The sequence below is a fragment of the Dermacentor albipictus genome, chromosome 7 (genome assembly GCF_038994185.2).
Source record: "Dermacentor albipictus isolate Rhodes 1998 colony chromosome 7, USDA_Dalb.pri_finalv2, whole genome shotgun sequence".
In the NCBI taxonomy this organism is placed as follows: domain Eukaryota; kingdom Metazoa; phylum Arthropoda; class Arachnida; order Ixodida; family Ixodidae; genus Dermacentor; species Dermacentor albipictus.
Window position 1 is genome coordinate 15,854,530 of NC_091827.1, and position 20,622 is coordinate 15,875,151.

At 47.0% G+C, this 20,622-nt stretch overlaps 1 protein-coding gene across 1 annotated transcript in view; it reads left to right on the plus strand.

Annotated features, from left to right (window-relative positions):
- Positions 1 to 2,434: 2,434 nt before the first annotated feature.
- The window catches only part of LOC135914388 (uncharacterized), a 34,469-nt gene continuing 16,281 nt past the window's right edge, over positions 2,435 to 20,622 (plus strand). The window contains exon 1 of the mRNA XM_065447207.2: positions 2,435 to 2,963. The gene's annotated coding sequence lies outside the window, so the exon portion shown is untranslated. The remainder of the gene's footprint in view (positions 2,964 to 20,622) is intronic.

The window sequence follows — 20,622 nt, forward strand, 5'->3', positions numbered from 1 at the left end:
TTTAAAAAATTTACGCCGTTTAGGATTTATCTTGTCCCACAACAATAATCGTCATCAGTCTTCCCCGCATTTCCTTTCTATAACGCTGCGAGCCCGGTACTTCCAAGTCACGAACGGCTTGCGCGTTATCAGCGTCAGGCAGCCTTCTCGACAGGAAAGTAACGAGCGCTGAATATTCAATAAGGAAACGCAAGCAAGGCAGCTGACGATAATTGTTGTGGGAAAGGATAAGCCCCCAAAGGGTGCAAACTTTTTTAAAGAGTGTACTTGGTAATTTACTGACGGATATTCGTTGCGATGTTGAGTGCAGCAAATACAGCATTTTGATTTTTCGTAGAAGTCCAAGCTGCACAAGGCGAGCGTGTAAAACGGAGCCTTATTTCCATTTCCCTCCCCCCTCCCCCTTCTCAACGTTTGGTGTATCATTCGTGGTCGCCTGTCTCTCCGAATAGACTGCGCTTATACCGGAGGCAGTGTAATAATAAACAGGGCCCATCCCGGAGTGTGGTGTAATCAAAGCCGGCCCGATCACGGAGGCTGCGTAGTTAAAGCCGTTGAGCGTAAAGGCAACATGGTGTACGGATCCTGACACCGTTGCATGATACGTGTCTTCGCAAGGCATTTAATGCGATTAGAAATGCGGACGAATCTCGGAGGCAGTGCGAACAAAGGCAGGGATGAGCCGATCCTGATAATGATATCGCAATTGCAGTTGCTCAAGTGTGGCATGGGGACCTAGCTGCTTTGGCTCTTTTTGTGGGTTTGGCGCCGATGTCTTGACGAGTAGACGTAGCGAGGTGCCTCTCTAACAGCTGATTCACGGAGAGTGAAATCACGAGAAACAGCTGTGACGTCAGCCTGGAGGAGCTCGATGAGAAAGCGCAGGTATATATATAGTAGTAGCGCTGGTTTGTATGTCACAAGAGGTGTCCATATGGTTCTGGGATACCCTGAAGGATAATTACCAGCATCCCTATAGATGCAGCTCCTACTGATAACCGACCATAGTGGTGACGACCATTCCCTTATTTCAAGAAATAAAGAAGTCAACCTAGTTCTTCTGACGTATTGCTCCAATGCCACAAACATAACATGTCATTTACATAGCTTAAAAATGGCGTTTACATAACGTAAAATAGTGTCCACTTTAATGCAACGTGACATAAGGCGAATACACCCAGCATTCGTCTACACCGATTCCCTTGGTGTGTGAAATCTGCATAAATTTTCAACGTCGCTCCTTCGTTTCTACGATGGCATTCCCATTAGGAAATGGTTGACTGAGTGAATGATTGGTTGATTTATTGATCTATCGATCGACAGGAAGCTGTCGCAGTTTCTCCGGTCCGAGGTGGTGGGAACAGGGTTAACATATGGATAGGCTTCCGTGCTTAATGATTCAACCATAAGCAGCTTGCGTTTTTTTCTTTTGCTTTTTAACGAGCAAACACTGCTGCAGATAATAAGATGTTTGAGCAGTTGCCACACAACAATCTGTGTAAACGGCAAAACCACCTCAAAGCGTCTCACTGACGACTACGTTGCTGTGCCGCACCTCCATAGCAAACCGCAAACATCAAGCGTCTTTTCAGATTTATGTCTGTTCGATCCAACAAGGAACCATAGGGATGCGTCGAGGGGCGCCTTTGAGGGCGCACTCAGACCTTCGAGATTCATCATAGGTCAAGAGAGACAGACTACTAGACTTTGTCAGAAATGCCACCTTACAATTCAGCCGTTCTTCGGAAAGCTAGACGTCGATCGATAAGCAAAATCGTGGCCGGGATTCCTATCGCTACAAATGAATCTCGGCGTCACTTTGTGCACCGAGTGACATTTTATTGCGATCACTATATATAATGTCACACTCAATACAGCATACAGCCATCCCCCTTCATCCTCCCCCCCCCCCTCATACACGATATTTACGCACACACACAAAAAAAGATAAAAACATTCTCTACCGTAAAAGCGCAGACAACTACAGCACTACACGACAGCCCTCCTAGTGGCAACATTCGATCTGCACTTCGAGCAGCGTCACTCATCATAAATGAGAAGACAAACAAAAGCTGAACAACGGAGGAAAGTAAGAGCCGGAAACGAACTAAGGTACAACAAATGCACGCGCAAGCAACCGCAAAGCGCGAACTGAGAGAGAAGAGAGCGGTATCACAAAATAAAGAAAAGCGCACCCGCCCGACATCACGAAAGAAGGAAGAAATCGAGCGGCGAGCGGGCTCATCGCACGCTTTTATCTAGATTCGTACTTCTCCTCTCGTCTGCCAACCCCCCCCCCCCCCCTTTAGTTCCAGCCCCCCACCGGTCGCCCCGCCTTTCCCGTAACGACGTCACGGAGCAGGAGGACGGCCATTGGCTGACCACCGCCCTCTATAAGAAGCAACTACACCCGCCACGCGCTGTCCGTCGCCAGACGAGCTGCAGACGCCGTCGCGTCGATTGCCCCGGCAGAAAAAAAGAAAGGGCCCGCGGTGCGCGTTGCCGCTGCTGCAACGACCGACCACCACTGTGTTATTACCGGAGAAGGCCCGACGCCGGCCGAAGCGGAGGGGGGGAAAAGCAGCGCCTGCCTCGCTTCGGACGTCCCAAACGCGGAAACGGTCTCCCGCGAAGCCCCCTCCACTTACAACTGCGCGCGTGCCCCAGTCATCGCGCCACCACAGCGCTCGTCGAGCGGGAAACGGCTTCGGATATACCGTTTTTGGTTGTCGACCGCGCATCACTCCCGCGCGAGGATTTTTTTGTGAGGCCCGAGAGGGACTTTGCGGCGTCGTTCGGTAGATCCTTCGTCGACTGTGTTGCCTCGTGAACCACGGAACCTGAAAGGGACTGCGGCGTGGATAAAACGAGAAGCCGGGTCCGACGAGGGAGCGCTGGAAGGCCCGCTTCAGCCAACCGCGGCCGCCGTGCTGGCAGCGGAGCAGCAGAAGCCGTGTTCACCGGTGAGTGCGCGCTTGTAAGCATTTCGGCTATAGTGTCCAGTTCTTGTCGGAAGTTTGCGGGCCAACTAAGGATTCGCTTCGAGCTGTGCTTCAGTTGTTCGGTGCGCGGTTGTGCATCGATGACAGTGCGTGCGATTCTGGGAAGTCTAGGTGGGAAGAGTTATTCACGCTTTTGTTTCTATATGACAGTTTGCAGCCTTTTGCAGGGAGCACAATATCCAAATGAAGAGCGATTTTCATCGACAAATAATAAATAAAATAAAAGAATGCCTAATTTATCCATTTAGTTAAAACGCGGCGTTATTAACCAGTAACTCACCAGAAGTTTCAACTACATTCTAGACGTATGCGTTTCTATTTATATGTTGTTTTTTATTCCTTAACCTATTTGATTCATTATTCAAACAACGTAACTTTGACGCTCATAAGATAACCAGGGAATAAAGATTTAAGAGCGCAAATGTCCACTGATCCTTGTTGATACCGCGGAAAAGGGAGAAGATTTACAAGTAGAGCGTTCGTTAGAAGTGCGCTGGAAATCATTGAGAAGGGAGTCCTCTGAGACAGGAATAAACACTAATTAATAACAGTGACATAGAGCGACATGTCTAATTACTCGTCAAACTTCGTGGTACACCGATTAAAATACAATTACTTTGGATTGCTGTCGTCGCGAAATGATTTACGACCTGGTTTTTTTTTTTTTTACCAGAGGGTCAAGTTTACATTCAGCACTATGTTCGAGAACTTTTTGTCGTTGCTATAGTGTATAGTTGCTTAAACATTCAAAAGTAAGTCGCATATTTATGTCGATGCACCATGACTGACTCAAAGGGCTAAAGTATTCAGCGTGGTCATGCGTCGTTCGAAAATTGTAGCACGACCAGCATACAGACTGCACTGCAGCATACACACAGGTAAAATATATTCTGCCATTCTATTAGTGTAGGCGCGTAACCACATATATGCGAACCCGGCAGAGGGTTTCCGAATTCGCGGCAAACCTTTTTACTCATCTTGTGTCTACAACAGATTGGACAGAACAAGAAAACACATGCACGTAAATTAAGTTAAAATTCGAAGCTGAAACATCCTTTCCGCACAAGAGAACGAGGACAATGTGTTATTAGCTCTGAGACTGCACCATTATTTCTGAAAGCTATGGCGACAAATTTTGCGATGAACAATCGACCATGCGGCAGTCCTTTATGTGTTAAACTATATTCTAGGGTTTTACGTGCCAAAACCACGGCCTGACTATGAGGCACACCGTAGGGAGACTCCAGATTAATTTCGACCAGCTGGGGATGTTTAATGTGCACCCAATGCACGGCACACGGGTGTTCTTGCATTTCGCCACCATCGAAATGCGGCCGCGCGGCGGCTGGGATTCGATCCCGCGACCTCGTGCTTAGCATCGCGACGCCATAGCCAAGCTGTAAGTATATATCACGAGAAGCAAATCGTCCTCCTTTCCACGAAGTAGTTGAGGCTAGCGCATTATTGTCGTCGCAAATGTTGGCGAAGCTGACATACCTGAAAAGCAAAATGTAGCCATCTCACCTTCGCAAAGTTCACAGTTTTCATTCACGACAGAATCACGAAGTCCTTCATCTGCTGTGGCTAGTCCCACTAAATAGCGAAGTTAGTAAACCCGGTTGTCTAGTAACAAACAACTGTTACGAACCAAAATCTTTGGACAGTCAGGCCCTACAGGCCTGTCTAACACAGCGATTCCGCTCCTTCGATTAGCTTTGTTTTCCTCTATAATCCGTCGATCGTGAAAAGCTCTGAGGATGAGGGTTGAGCATGAGAATTGGGATAGGGTGGATACATTATTTTTGACATGGTTTTATCCTGAATTCATTGTCTGTCACAAGGCTACGTTTCTGTATATCACGAATATATAGTCTTTAAAAAAAGATGTTTTACGCCCCAAGTTTCGCGTGCACGAGACTGGCGAACTGACTTGCCTACGCAGTGTCGTACGAGTTAAAGTTTGCGAGCGCAAGAGCACACGCCACGGAAGACCTTCCTATACAGTCTGTGCATCAACCTAGAGCGATGTGATACACTTTCCTGCACTTTTACACACACACACACACATACACATATATATATATATATATATATATATATATATATATATATATATATATATATATATATATATATATATATATATATATATGTGGGGGGGGGAGGGGGGGGCTACGGACGCCTGAACACTAAAGGTTTCACTTCACTAATCCCCATGCTTGATTCATTTAACAATTTAACGTTGCGGAGAAGCCGGCGCCAATATATCGTGCTTTGCTGGCAAGACCTCCAATTCCGTAACAGATGAATAAATCAAGCGTCCAGTGAAGACTATCATACTTCCCAACTGCGTTGGCAGACGTGTTTAACGAGAAGGAGCTATAGAAGAGCGCCAACTATATGTCGGCTGTCGAACGCGGAGTATCGCAACACTTCCGATATCCACCTGGCAAATTGTCTCTTCCAATACATTACAACTAGCGCCCGTACAGGCCAATCACGAATTTACGCCAAACATCGTTATAACGAAACAGGATATAACTAAATAGAGGATATAACGAGTATATGTGAAATTCCCCTTGAAGTCTCCACAGAAATTCATATTACTGTATACATGCAATGATGAATATAACGAAGCGATACTGCCTCTACCTTCAGCTTCGTTATAACGAGGTTTTACTTAATGACAAGTTCACACGGATATCGAGGATGATACAAGAGAAGGATGAAGAAAATTTATACAGGGAGCTCATCCAGACACGCTCCGGTTTGCTACCCTAGGCCGTGCGAAGGGGTTGAGGGTTACAAAGGGGTGATTTAAAGAGCGTAATGATATCAAAACACCCACGCTGGGGCTCTTACCCACTCTTCACACGACAAATACTTGCCGCTGTGCTTCAATGCCGGTTGATAGCAAAGCCTAGTCAAAGTATCCTTCATGCTTTACTGAAGTGAGAATGAAAGGAAGGTGTTTCTTTTAATGGCCACAGCTACATCTGTTTCGCCCAGTGGATATAGTATAAGTAGAATTAATATTGTGAGCGGATACAACGCGAGTTGAGCAAACCCAGAGCTGAGAGAGCAAACAAGGAATCGATTTTTTAGGAGATACATTGAAGCACGCATTAAACGGAAAGAATTGGCCAGATCGGGCTGCGCTGCGGACTAAACTGACACCCGGAAAGCTGGACATTGCTATTCATGCACTTCGTTAAGTGTGTAGTATTTGCACGTGTAACCGAAAGTGTGCGGGAATCTACACGTGCAGACGATGTTACAGAGTTTCTATAGATCACATTCTACACGCGTCGCAAAAACGCGTCTACGGGGGTTCCGTGGCCATTGAATGCTTGTAAGGGTGCACCTAATCATAACAGCTTCTCGCGTGCAAAGTATTACTTTTTTTCTGGCAGCTCTCTTCTTAATTCCGCATTAACATTCTTTGATGAGTTCGTTGTATATACACTTCTTGACTTCGATCGATTGTTGCCGCAATTTCTTGGCGTTAAGGTTTTAGCCGCTTAGGAACTCGAACACGACGACCTTATGCGCTCGAAAGAACACGCAAATCCGCTCTCCGAAAAAAAAACGCGCGCGTTTGAGGCGAACGCGCATGGAACGTCGCCGAGAGGAAGGTTCGTATACTTTGTATTCTGCGTATATACGCGACCTCGCGCGCCACGACGATGCGCGTGTATTCATCGTTCGGAACACCGGAACTGACGGGTTCGAAACATGCGCAACGCGTGATTCCGTGCATGCATACCGTTGAGCGTACTTTATATATAGCCGTACAGTGGTTATAGACTTTCGCGCGGCACAAACGAATATACTATGCGTACGCGAGCGCAGAATGGCTCGCGCGCTGGAAGATGGAGTTGCGCACGGTCTACGAGGCGCGACGACGCAGAGAGCTCGGAAGAGCTAGCTAGGCGCGTACACCGTCCTTGGCCATCGCGCGGCGCACGCAGCAGAGGCGGCAGTCGATCATTTTTCCGCGTCTATTACGCACGCCGTCAGAAAGAGAGAACTTCCGAGCGCCGTGTAGTGTACACGGCAGCAGCAGCAGCAGAAGCAGGTGCAAAACGAAGCGACGAGAAAGAAAAAAATGCGAAGAAAACGAAACAAAAGCATATGTAGGTTAGGTATAGTATAGCGCCCCATAAATCTTTCCCCGCCTGTAGACTTCTTTTATCGTTATTATTATTCGTGTAGCCTTCGCGAGAGGTATATACACTGCAAAGCTCGAGCAACCGTGCAATTCGGCGCCAGAAGGGCGCGGAATGTGCTAACGGCACTATAGCTCGCGAGCGCGTGCTCGAGGGCTAAGCCTAGATTTAGGCTTAGCGAAGGCGCAGTTGGCTCCGCCGCCACTAAACATGCCGCGGGGCTTAGGCCTATACAGTGGCGCGTACGTAACGCGCGTATATATACGCGAGTGCGGCTTTTTTACTTCGGCGCGTACTACTTTTGCGCGCAATTACACTCGCCCCGGCACGACGGGATTGCGGAAACGACTTCCGTATCTCGATGCGCACGGGGACGCGTGCGGCTGAGCGGGATGCTTAGAAGTGAGCGGAATTTTACTGGTAGGAATTGCCATAGTTCTGATATACAGTGTCAGTGATTCGAGACGCAACAGACTGAATGAGGGCTGTTGCGAGCAGTTGCGTTTGGCAACGTGCACCACGCAGATTTGACAAACACCAGAGTGAATGAACCGGGGCGTGGAAAAAGGGGTATGGTGTCGGGTTGGGTCCGTTTGGAATGTTTGTAATTTTGGACCGACTGGGTATATATATAAAGGAACAGCGCTGGTCAACTTCACATATATATATATATATATATATATATATATATATATATATATGAAGAAGCGCAGCCGCACGTAGGAAAGTAAAAGCACACGTTTAATTCCACCGTTTCCGCCAGGGTCCAGCCTTCACCACGAGTGCGATTGCAAGCACGCAGAGCTAAATTATATATATATATATATATATATTCAGCACCTGCCTACTCTTCAGAAAGGAGGTGACAGCGCAACACAGAAATCGAACATAAGAAGGAGGGAAGGAAAGAGTTGCAATCGCATATTACGCACGAATTTGTAAGGCAACACACGGTATATTACGGGCCATAGCTTCCCAACAAACGCCATCTCTTGTAACGCAGAACACAGGTGCACCTAGAGTGATATCGCTTCGCAAAAGTACCGCGCAAGCGAGCGTCCCCGTTTTTCCGAGAGTGTCATTTTGTATTAGCGACGCTCACAAAACCTGGGCACCGTCCAAGTATATACGGCAGCGTTGGATGACTTCCATCTTTGGCGCTAGTGTTTTTCCTCCACTCGCCTCAATTATGCCTCTAATTACCCTAAGTGTCTCCTATCTCGTACGATAGGCATCGCGAGTTTCAAAGTGAGACGAGGAGAGCTTTGCATATGAATACAGCAGCGTAAGGGTACTGCAGCTGGGAAATCTGCCGTTCACTATTTAGCCTTGCAAAGACATTCGAAGAAATCGCCCCGCTTAATGAATAGGAAAAGTCTCATCCATGCCACACACACACGCAATCGCAGTGTTAAAGGAAAAGAGATTTGCATATTCACGTACCGACCACACTGAACGGCCCTGACGCTTCCATTTTGTCTCGCGTAATCAGATGTGTCTGTGAATTCGCGCCCAAAAATTTCCGAGCTGCACTGACGAGTAAAAGGAAAGGAAGGATAATTTGTTGACTAATCTGTTTTAGAGCGAACGCGCCTAATTGAAGGAGGCAAAACTGCAGAGGAGATAAGTCAGGCGCTGTCTGCACGGAGTAGAGACAGCTTGTCGGTATAAAGGTAGCCAGAGGCATACGAGAAGAAATTTCCGAGACTGAGCCGAATACGAATCGAATCGTGCCAGAAGCGAATCGAATATCGAATACTTTTCGTATGATTATCAAATATTCCCAACAGCTGTTACGACCATTACTATAAAACGAGCTTCGTACGCACCCTACTGTATTCACAACGTTAGCATGTTGATATCGTTATACTGCACGTCGTAAACGTCGTAAAGCTTTGTTGAATAAAAGCACAGATAGAGAATCAGAAACAAATAGGAGCGTTAGAATCTGCACTTCATAATTGTATTCGCACTTTGACACCTTTGTTTTGTGTTGACATGTTTTGTTAATCGTTCTTTTTCCTTCCTTTTGTCCTGTCTGAATGGGTCTGCAGTATGTATTGATTAAATAAGTAAAATAAAGAATAAATGAATAAGCCAATTACTCGCATACTCATCTAGGACTCACTGGCAAGGGCGAATGATAGGGAATTGGCCGGAAAGTCTCGCTCCCTGAATGACGTAGCGTGCTATACGCAACTTCTTGCATTTTATCTTTACTATGGCCACCGGAAACAAATTCGCAGCATTCTTGCTTCATTTTCCTTTGCTTGATTGAGCAGAGTTGGCGATATAAAATATTCGAAATACCATTCGTAAATATTCGTATTTACAAAGAGTGACTATTCGATTCGAAAACCGAATCAGATAGTGCAATATTTCAAGTAATGTGCAAAAGTTTCGCATATTCACTCACACCTCAAGTAAACAAGAATGTATATATATATATATATATATATATATATATATATATATATATATATATATATATATATATATATATATATATATATATATATATATATTGCTTTCATATTCAAATACGGACTCTGAGAAAGGCAGTGCTTTAATTTGTGAACTTGTAATCACTATTCTTGTCAACAAAATTAAGCCTCAGCTTCTAATCACTCCAAGTGCATCTCCGCCCGCCCAGAAATCATTTTGCTTCCCTCGATCGGTCGGGCACCGCCACTTCACTCTTAAAACTTAACCGTCTCCCCCATCGTTCGTTTCTGCTGGGGTCTGCAATATCGCAAGCGCGACATACGCGCAGCACGTCGCCTCCGTAACTCGAACCTTTTCATTCTCACCCGAAATATCATCAAATGGCATTTATTTCCCAATCCACGCACTTTTCGCTGTTATACGACCTCTCAACGTGGCCACAATCCATTTGTCTTCCTTCGTGACCCCTTCGAAGCGCGCGAACCTGCACTGTGCCTTTTTTTTTTTTATTGAGATGAATATTAGGACAGGTTGGCGCCTTTATGGTGGCACCGGCTACTCCTTGTCACTTGGCAAAGGAAACAAGTTTGCGTAAAAAGGGAGAATAGCGACACGAAAGATGGCACTCAGTAGAACACTGGATGAATAAAAAATATACAGTCCAACAGTACATGAGTCGCAAAGTTCTGTGCATAAGTCCAGTCCACGTACGCATATATAAAGTCAGATATTTAGAACAGTCATAACACTCAACACATGTAATGCACTGCAAGTACAGAACAGAATTATACATATTGCATAAAAGTTGCGATCGCCTCATAAACCAATTATTAATCACGAACAACGTTTATGTTACTCATTTAGCGCATTCGGATCATCTGATGCCTAATATTTTCCCAAAATGTTGGTCTCCTCTAAAAACTTTTTCAGAGCAAGAAGCGCTCTTTTTTGAAGGCCCGCAGTTGGCCATGGGCCAAGTATTTTTTTTAGAGTGAAAGGTCTTCTGTCTAATATCAACAAATTTGCTTGCAGTACCCTTCTTTGTGGATTGTATTTAGTGCACTCGAGGAGAAGATGATGCACATCTTCGTCTGCATGGCCACAAGAACACTGTGGACTAGAGACACGTTTTATCCTGTACAGGAAGTGTTTAGTGAATGCAGTACCAAGACGCAGGCGGTGTACCAATGTTTCAAATTTTCTATTGTCTCTTAGATTTCCCGGCATTGTTAAGTTTATACATGGGTCTATAAAGTATAACTCAGAGTTTTTAGTTTGCTGATCAAACCAGGTAGTTTTGCTGAGGCGACAAGAAATCTGTCTCAGGAGCAGACGGACTTCACTACGCAATAGAGGAAGATTGGTTGTCTCCACGTTATTGTGCGCCCGATTCGCAGCTGCGTCCGCTGCAGTATTTCCAGGAATATTGCAGTGCCCAGGTATCCACTGGAATGCAATTACGTGGTTCAATGCGCTTGCTTTTGTAAGTTCTTTGAGTGTCTCATACAATAGCAAAGTGTTCAAAGAATTTTTCTTATTGCTTTGTAGTAATGTGAGAGCGGCTTGCGAATCGCTAAAGATAACCCATTTTTGCGAATGTTCTTTTGATGCTATGAACCGCAAAGCACACAGGATTGCAAACAGTTCTGCCACGGTGGAAGATGTCTCTCGGGATAATTTAAATGTTTGCTCTAGCGCTAAATGTGGAATGACGAATGCTGAAGTCGAGGAATTTTTATGACACGAACCATCTGTATAAACGTGTATGTACTGGGGATATAAGGAGTAAATTTGGAAGAGTGCCAGTTGTTGGGCGGCTACTATGAACATGTCTCTCTTAGATATAATCCCGTCAACCGATAATTCTATTTTAGGACATGTTAACATCCAGGGAGGGTAACAAACATCCACTTTGCATATTTCAAATCTTGGTAATAATGCTTTATGTTCTCGAACAACATCGTGAATTTTGCTTTTGTTTCTTTCGGTAAGCGCGAGGTTTAATGGATGATTCTCGTGTTGGGTTAAGATGCGATAAATATGTCGGCATGTTTCAACCGTTCGTATCACTGGAAATGGTGGGTGACGAGCTTCAGCAATTACTAAAGAACTCGAGGTAGCCTGCGGAACCCCAAGACACACTCGCAGCCCTCTTGCCAGTAAACGTTGAAGACGTTCCTCAGAAGATTGCGATAAACCATGGAGAATAGGAGCCGAGTAAGCAATTTTTTGTTTTATGAGTGCGTTATGAACTTGTAGTAGCGAAGAGACTGTTGTCACAGAGATGAATGTTGTCAAACGTTGACGAAGGACATCCCAAAAAGCGGCTCACTGCATAGTTCCACGCTTCGGGGCACGAGTTTGAAGAAACGGACGGGGAGAAAATTGCGAGGCGAGACGATTGAAAAAACAAAAGAACGACAGAGGACAGACACGCGCGACAACTCTAGCTTTGCGACAGCGAGGCCATAAATCAGCTCATACGACACCCCCGTATATATGTATATTCTCACTCTGTCGGCGTCGCAACAGATATCGGCTCCGGAGGTCACCTGCCGGCGTGTTGTCGTTGCGTCGCTTCATTACCTTTTCAAATTGGCTGAGACGCACGCCGTGCGATCCACCCCGTCGAGCGCTGCCAGCGTATATGCACCCAGCGTATATATATATACACACGGCGCTATGACAGCGCACCACCGTGAAATGCATAGACGCTGCTCTAAGCGTTATCCTGACTACAACACTCTGCAACCTGCGTACGTTGGCGTACAGGTGCCCGCAATCTCGCCTATAGGACGCTTAAGTGTGGTGTGCTGCGAGCCGAAGAAAGCGATATTCTTGCCTTGCTGCTTGGCCTGAAAGGCAATGCCTGCGAGCAGCGGCAATATGGGCCTGTATTTACAGAAATGCTATTACGCTAGAATAGTGCGCGAAATCCCGCCAAATCTGGTGCTCGACGTAGTATTAGCGAATGCGGCCAGCCACTGACGAAAAGCACTTGCGAACGAGAAGTTCTGTGAATTCGGGCCCCGTATACACGAATTCAGGCGCACTTCAGCGCGATGTCTTGAACTTGTACGGCAGTTATATTACTCTTAATAGTGATTTGCAACACGGAGCTCGAACGTTTCATAGACAACAGTTTTACTCACGATACGGCGAAAAATGCGGGGCGTCTGCAGTATGCATGCATTTCAGAAGTGCCACAGCAGGCAACTCCGTATATATAGGGACGAAAACGAGCTTGTGCGCATCGCAATGACGCATCTCCTTTTCTGAGAAGGTGAAAGGAGAGGAGCAGAACAGAAGGCAAGACAGGGAGTCTAGTCAGTGCATAGACGCGTCTGGCTACCCTGTGCTGGGCTGTGAGATCCCGCTGCTGTCGCAGTGAATGAACTCAAAACGAACGTTATGGATGAAGTCTGTCGACATTTCTTTTTTAACAACGATAGCACTTACAGCCACTTCTTCCAATTTTCGTGCCGATTGTCGTGCATATATCATAATGATCACATTTCTCATCCAGAGTGGTATTCTGTGAGAGTTCACCTAGTGGAGTGTCCATTTCGGCCGCTGCTGATTGGCTAGGGCCGCTCGTCTCCTCCTCTGTCGTAGAGCTGCATCCAATCAGCAGCGGCCGAAATGGACAGTCCACTAGGTGGACTCTTACAGAATACCGCCCCAGGTTTCGTTGGCACACGAAGTCGTCTTAACCGGGAATATAACTTGTTCCGCACTATACGATGTAGTTACAGTTTCCCTTGAGACTGCTAGCCATTGTGCCATCGTCGTGCCGTCATCCTTGTTGCACGGTCGTCGCGGTCATAACCTTGACGTCGTTATCACGGCCGCAGTTGTCATCGCCGTTGTTTACTGGCAAATAATGCCACTGTTTTACGCAGTACTTAAAGCTTCTTTAAAGTGAACCTCATGCCAGTTCACTTTCTTTCTTTCTTTCTTTCTTTCTTTCTTTCTTTCTTTCTTTCTTTCTTTCTTTCTTTCTTTCTTTCTTTCTTTCTTTCTTTCTTTCTTTCTTTCTTTCTTTCTTTCTTTAGCTCGTTCTTCCTTTGGTGTACAACCAATTAACTTCGGTGCACTGATCGTTGGCACGCTTGGCGCTTGTGGCTGCAGTTAAAACCAGCCTTTTTGCTCTCACGACACTGAACGTTTTTATTCAGACGCAGTTCGGACGGCGCTTGCGCCGTCGTCGTTCACTTTAATAACCTTGGACTAGCCGCCTCCAAGCTGTGGCGAGGGAACGGAGGCGAGACAGAGGACGCCATTGTTTACCTTTGGAGAAGACAGCAGCCAAACGGTGGCTGTAATATAGGCACCCGGGAGATATATGCCGTACGTATAGGTTCGAACCAAGCCGGAGGGTATTAGGCCTTGCGCGTGCGCATGTCCGGGCACCATAGTTGAAGCGGAGGTCGTAAAAAAATGCTCCGATGACATATTAAGCGCGCACGCGCCGCGCTTGTTAACGATGCATAACTTAAGGTTCCAACGACGGAGAAAAAAAGTAGTGTTAGTGGCATTCCCACCGCTTTGGAGGACAGAAAGAAAAGATTAAGGAAGCGCTTGACGTCGTAAACGGGCTTCTTGCGTTCAGAAGCCCGCAGTCCATGGGTGCTGGAAAAGCCTAACGCGAATGTGTGGCTTCTCCCATGCCTTCTGTACCCCGACCTTCGCGGAACCAAAAAAAGAAAAGAAAGAGTAATCCTAGTCTGCTTGTGGTTTATTAAAAATGTCTTTCTTTTTCTCTCTTTCTTTTTTTTTCCTTTATGCCTGTAGCCAATGCGCACTGCCCGAACACCAAAGGAGCAGACGATCTTTCTTCGCCCGTTTCTCGTATTACATGCAGACGACGGGCACCTTCTGCTAACGTTGCCTTCTGCAGCCTCGCCTGCTGCGTGACGCGCACTTTTCGACCGACCTGACCCCTCCGTGTCAGAGGTGAAGGTTAATTTGCTTCCCAGAATTCCCCGCGCGCAGCCGTCTAGTTGAGGGAGAGTATTGTATCCGCGAGTCGAACGGTTCTACCCTTAATGGGGCTTGTGTGCGCGTGCTTGACGTACACGGCAATAGATTATCCGTTCTTCTTTTTATTTAAACTTGGGCTTTCATTGGTCTTCCTTGGCCTTTCAACGAGTTAAGGTGCACGCGCGTTATCCGTGACTCTAAGCGTATGTTTCAGCGGTCAATATGCGTATAAGTTCAACTCTATGTGGACCGCAGTCAACGTTTTGTTGTGCGCGTGTGTTTTATTTCGTTTTATTTTACTGTGCTTGGCTTTGCCCCCTTTGAGGTCACGTCAGGCTTCATTCGTGGCCTCCCAAACAAGAATTTATTAGAGTTCGGCATCTATAAAGGATATTTTGTTTTCCTTCTTTACGATGACCGGCGTGTGCACATGAGAACAAGGACATGCGCACAATGCACGCGACGGATATTACGCGAGTTTTCAACAAATATCCGGCTTGGCCTAATGCCTTGACTTATACAGACGGCGTACAACGAAATAAACATGAGTTAAGTGGACTTTCTGTGTTATGGAAGAGTAATTGGGGAGCTTAAGAATTAGAAGATGACAGGTCCTTTTCAGAGCTGACAGAACTATCAACACTGACCATACTCAGCTGAATCAGTGTAGCTATTCTCAGAAACTTGAGCTGCCTGTAATCAGTAGGTTGCTTCAAGTAAATGCATTTTCATTTATAATGATTTGGCTATTTCTAAAATATCACTGACAACATTAAAGTCAAATGCAAATTTTAGTGTAGTTGCGGTTTGTCTCTCAGATGTGCGTAGATGTTGGAGACTCTTCTGGGGCCCACTTCAAGAACGTTTCGTTCTTAAGTACTGCTTGCAATTGGCAGGCCGCCTTCGCTGATAATACATCCAACATCACGATCGACTCACACTTGATATTACGAGTCCAGCGAAATGACTTTCGTTTTTTTTTTGCGAACACGGCCCTCAAAAGCTGCACAGCAGCAGCTGTAGCCTGACATAGGATGCGCTTTTTTGATACTCCTACAGCCCAATACCGTGTCTTGCATTTATATCTCTCTCCATGTCTTTATCCATCTCCGTCCTTTTCGCAGCATTCGGGTAATCAACCTTACTCTGTTACAGTTACCATCTGCGCCTGCGTTCCATCATCATCATCATCATCATCATCATCATCATCATCATCATCATCATCATCTCTTCTGCTTTGTCATCATGATCATTCTATTTCATGTGTACAGCGGGAGGAAATCCGCTTGTCTTCAATCTCCCGATTTTCCCCTCTCGTGTCAGCCGCCTCACTAATCCCACATGCCCGCAAATGTCCCGATATTGTTATACCCCCTAATCCTCTGCATTCCTCGACGGCGTTTCTCTGATGTTTACAGTAACTCCCCTTACTCTATAAACCACCGGTCTTCGCTGTACGTGCTACATGATGATCTGTCAAATTGTAATTAATCCCTCCCTCCCTCTCCCCTCCCTCCCTCCCTCTCTCTGTTTAATGTATGCTAAAATTCTTGACAATACCTCCGTGTTCTGTTATACGTTTTGAGAAGCAAGCTAGAGCCGGAGTATACTCAGGCCAGTCTGTGAGCTTTAAGCCCTTTAAAGAGATTAGATTAGATAGATATATAGATAGATAGATAGATAGATAGATAGATAGATAGATAGATAGATAGATAGATAGATAGATAGATAGATAGATAGATAGATAGATAGATAGATAGATAGATAGATAGATAGATAGATAGATAGATAATTAGGGGGGAAAGCAGGAAGGTTGATCAGAACTGAGCCTGGTTGGATACCCTGCACAGGCAGAAAGGAAAAATGAAGGAATAATTTAAGACAAAAGGATAAAGTCAGGAGTTTACGTGCACAGGGCTGGGTATTGGCCGATACCACTGATAACGTGGGCGGAGCGCCACTCTGACGTATGACAAAGCGTGAAGTAGAATATAGCATTGAAATACAATCGTTACATTACCCCGGCCATGGTATAATGCGTTGGAGCTCCAAGCGCCGTGTCGCATTCGGTCGCTCAGTCTCGTTGCCTGTTAGGCAATCGCAGCGGCGATGGAAAAAAAAAAAATTCGACGAAATCTTTCTTTCCCCCTTTTATATGAAAATCAAACGCGAGAAAAGGCGACACCCATCTTCAGGGACCACATACCGGGGAAACAGGCGTTCCGTGCCTAAAGAAAACGGCAACAGTTATAAGCAGGCAAGTTCTAACGCCGCGTACAGGCGCGCACGCATCCGCCGTTGTACGGCGCTTCTAATGATAACGATGTGCCTTTCGCCGGCGTGTAAGAGCGGAGAAATCACGGCGCGACCACGCCCACAGTTTCACCCGACGAAACGGTCGCTTTCTTTCTTCTTTTTTTTTTCGACGTCGACTCGCTTCGGAACCAAAGCACGAAATCATGGGCATCGCTCGTCCACTGCTCGAGCCACGAATAACAACGCCCCAGCTACGCCAGCAACGCTCACTTTCAACGAGAAAAGGCGAGAGTCTCGGCTTGGCCTGCGGCGCCGATGTGTGACATGCGCTCCGCTCTTTTAGAGCGCAGCTCTTTGGCGTCCGTTCCTGGGTTTCGCGTCGTCGTCGGCGTTGTCGTCGGCCTCGTAACCAGCTCCGCCCCCCTTTCATCCCCCCAGCGCTAGCAGCGACCGACTGATACCGCTGGATGCCGCTGACGCCGCTAGAGAGTCAAGATAACGTGACTGCATAGAACACCGTCGCCGCCATGCAGAAAGAGGAGGAAAGGGCCCCCCCCCCCCCCCCCCTGTTCTTGTGTGGCGGATAGGGTGCTCTTCAGTTGCCGACGCGCCGGTTATTTCACGTAGGCCCCGGCACGTCGACGAATACGTGACCACCTTCCCACGGCTAGACCTGGTTCTTAGCGCTGCGGAAGCGAGGGTATCATATTGTTTGTGTCGGCATCGGCGGCGTTGTCCCTGAAACCAACTCCGCAGCTGGGGTTGACTCACTATCGGCGTCAGCGGCATCAGTCAGTCGCTGCTATCTCTTCCCTCCTCCCTTTATCGTGTTGTCCGCTTGCTGCGCGCGCTTCTGCCCCCATCGTTTGCCGCTGGGTGTACACGCCGCCCCCCTCTTCCTGCGAGTCTCCGGTTGTCAAAGCGCCGGCTCGAACTTAATTCCTTTCTTCGCTCCTCCTCCAATGCAACCCCTGTGCGGTGGCAATCAGAGAGCCAGATCGGTGGCGGCGGATCTGTATATGTGCACCGCCCGAGCCGAAATTGCCGCTGCCGTTCGCCCTGTGCGGTGGCAATCAGAGAGCCAGATCGGTGGCGGCGGATCTGTATATGTGCACCGCCCGAGCCGAAATTGCCGCTGCCGTTCGCCACTGCGAAATTATCTGCCAGTTCTTTCTGAGCCATGAGCGAGACGACCGATGGAAGTCCTCCGTCTGCTGCTGCTGCTGCTGCTGCTGCTGCTGCTGCTGCTGCTGCTAAACGAGCTGCCAGAGCAGAGGCCCAGCGCCGTCGCCGTCAGAATCCAGAGGTGCGTGCCGCCGAAGCAGAAGCTTACCGTCGCCGCCGTCGAGATGATCCAGGAGTACGCGTCGCCGAAGCAGAGGCTAAGCGCCGCCGCCGAGAAGACCCTGCCGTTCGCGCCGCCGAAGCGGAGGCTCATCGCCGCCGTCGAGAGCAACCAGCAGTAAGCGAGGCTGAAGCAGAAGCTCATCGCCGCCGCCGAGAAGACCCTGCAGTTCGCGCCGCCGAAGCGGAGGCTCATCGCCGCCGTCGAGAGCAACTGACAGCGCATACATGTGTTGCTCGATTTCTTTGCCTCAATCTATCGAAAAGGTGAAACAGCTTATTTGCTGCGCTCAAATTTCGCATTAGGAAGTAACGTAATCGTCGGTAATTTTTGGTAAATCTGTGCATCAGTGCGCTAGGCTGAAACGATTTTCGCGAGTTGGAGCCTATAGCTATAGCTGGCGTTGCGTTGGCCCACATCGCACGCTCATCTGCACGAAATTAGTTTCGGAACGTGAACGGCGCGACGGAGGATAGAAGGAATGTGTAGCGTTAGTATCGTTCCTTTCGTTCTAAATTTTCTTCGTTGCATTTTGTGTGTGTGTGTGTGTGTGTGCGTGTGGTTTCATGTTTTCTATTATTTTTATATTTGCTCAGATTCTGGGATGACCACTTTTATTGCTGTTCCAGACTTGTGGTAACTCGTGAGGGCAAAGAGATGATGATTGCCAGCCAGTCTTAGAAATTCCACTCAACATTCACAAGTTTTAAAAAAGATGAAGAAAAGCTAGCTCCACAGAAACGTTATCATTTGACGCATTATTATTATTATTATTATTATTATTATTATTATTATTATTATTATTATTATTATTATTATTATTATTATTACATATGGAACCATAGGCACACAAAGGAAACAGGGAGGAAGCAAGCTGATAACTTCCACCGAGAGGTGCACAACACCTGCCTACTCTTTCGGGAGGAGGGAACGAAAAGAGGAGAAGATAGGAAAAGCAGCACTCGCACGTCTTTCATGCGCAAATTTTATTTTCCGGTTGCGGCATCACAGATATTTACTTATTACAATGTAGCACTATTAGCGCCACCAACGTTACTGCAGACACAACCACGTGACCTGAATTCAGACTACGTTATGACGGCACACCTATCTTCGAGCCTACTGTCGTTAATTAACGAACTACCACTCACGAGTTTTCTTGGAACAGGGACAAAAGTCAAATATGATCACGCACTCGCTGGCTGCATTCTTATGAGTGAGGTTCGTATATTTCAGATAACAAACTTTCTCTTATCTACTGCTGTCTCTAAAGTACATATAAGCTGCCAATTTCTTCCAACTCGTGGCTTCATCTTGTACAACATTCGCAATCAATCAATCAATCAATCAATCAATCAATCAATCAATCAATCAATCAATCAATCAATCAATCAATCAATCAATCAATCAATCTATCTATCTATCTATCTATCAATCAATCAATCAATCAATCATACCATCTTCAATGAAGCTGCCTAGTTTTCAGGAATGCACGACACACCTGAGAGGGAAAAACAGACGGAAAGGCAGGGTCGCCGGATGCACCGCTGCGCACGGCCCTTCTACCGCAGAAACACCAGACATCAAAGCTCGTATATCTACAGTTGAGAGCAAAATCTAAAGACCACGGCATCAGCAAAAGCTTCATTTTTTCTTTCTAGCATGGCCGTGGCAACGTGGAATTGTCTTAATGCATCTGATCGGTCGAGCAGGCGCTCAAGTAAGCTGTACACCCCTCTATTTCGATCTTCATGCTTATGGGCTACGAAGAATAAAGATTCCATTTTTTTTTTCGTGGCACCATTGGTCCTCGGACTCTTGCTCGAGAACGTATGTACTGCACGCAGTCACCAAGAACGCCGCGCGATAAGCGCTTGCACCGCCAGGCACGCACCGAGTCGCGTTTCGACCGCAACGTATAGAGTCGTGCGTTCGGTGGACGCGGCAGGATGCCAGAAAGTGTGCGGCGAGCGAGCCTTCGGCACTGTGTTTATAGCACATCGCAGTGCCTGCTCTTTCCTTCGTCAACGAGAAACGCCCTTCGATAGAACCGCTAATGAAGCTAAAGAATGAAGAAATGAAAGAAACAAACGCAACAGTCGCAGTGGCGTGGCCGCAGCACCCCCCCCCCCCCACCCAAGGTCGCAAACGGCACCGGCGACCACCCCTTCGGGGGTGCACGACTTTGCGACCCTCGTTGGCATTAATTGCCACAGGTACAACGGTACGAGAGAAATAAATGAATGCTAAGGACCGATCGCGAAAGCGAATACGTCTGTACGGACGCCGCAAAGCCCTCTGTTGAGCGGTGTGCAAATCGCAGAGCGAGGCGGAGTTGCGTGTTGTATACGTACGACCGGGTGGGAGCTACTTCTCGTCGGTGTTTTTTTCTTCACGACGTGTGAGTCATTTAAAAGTCGGG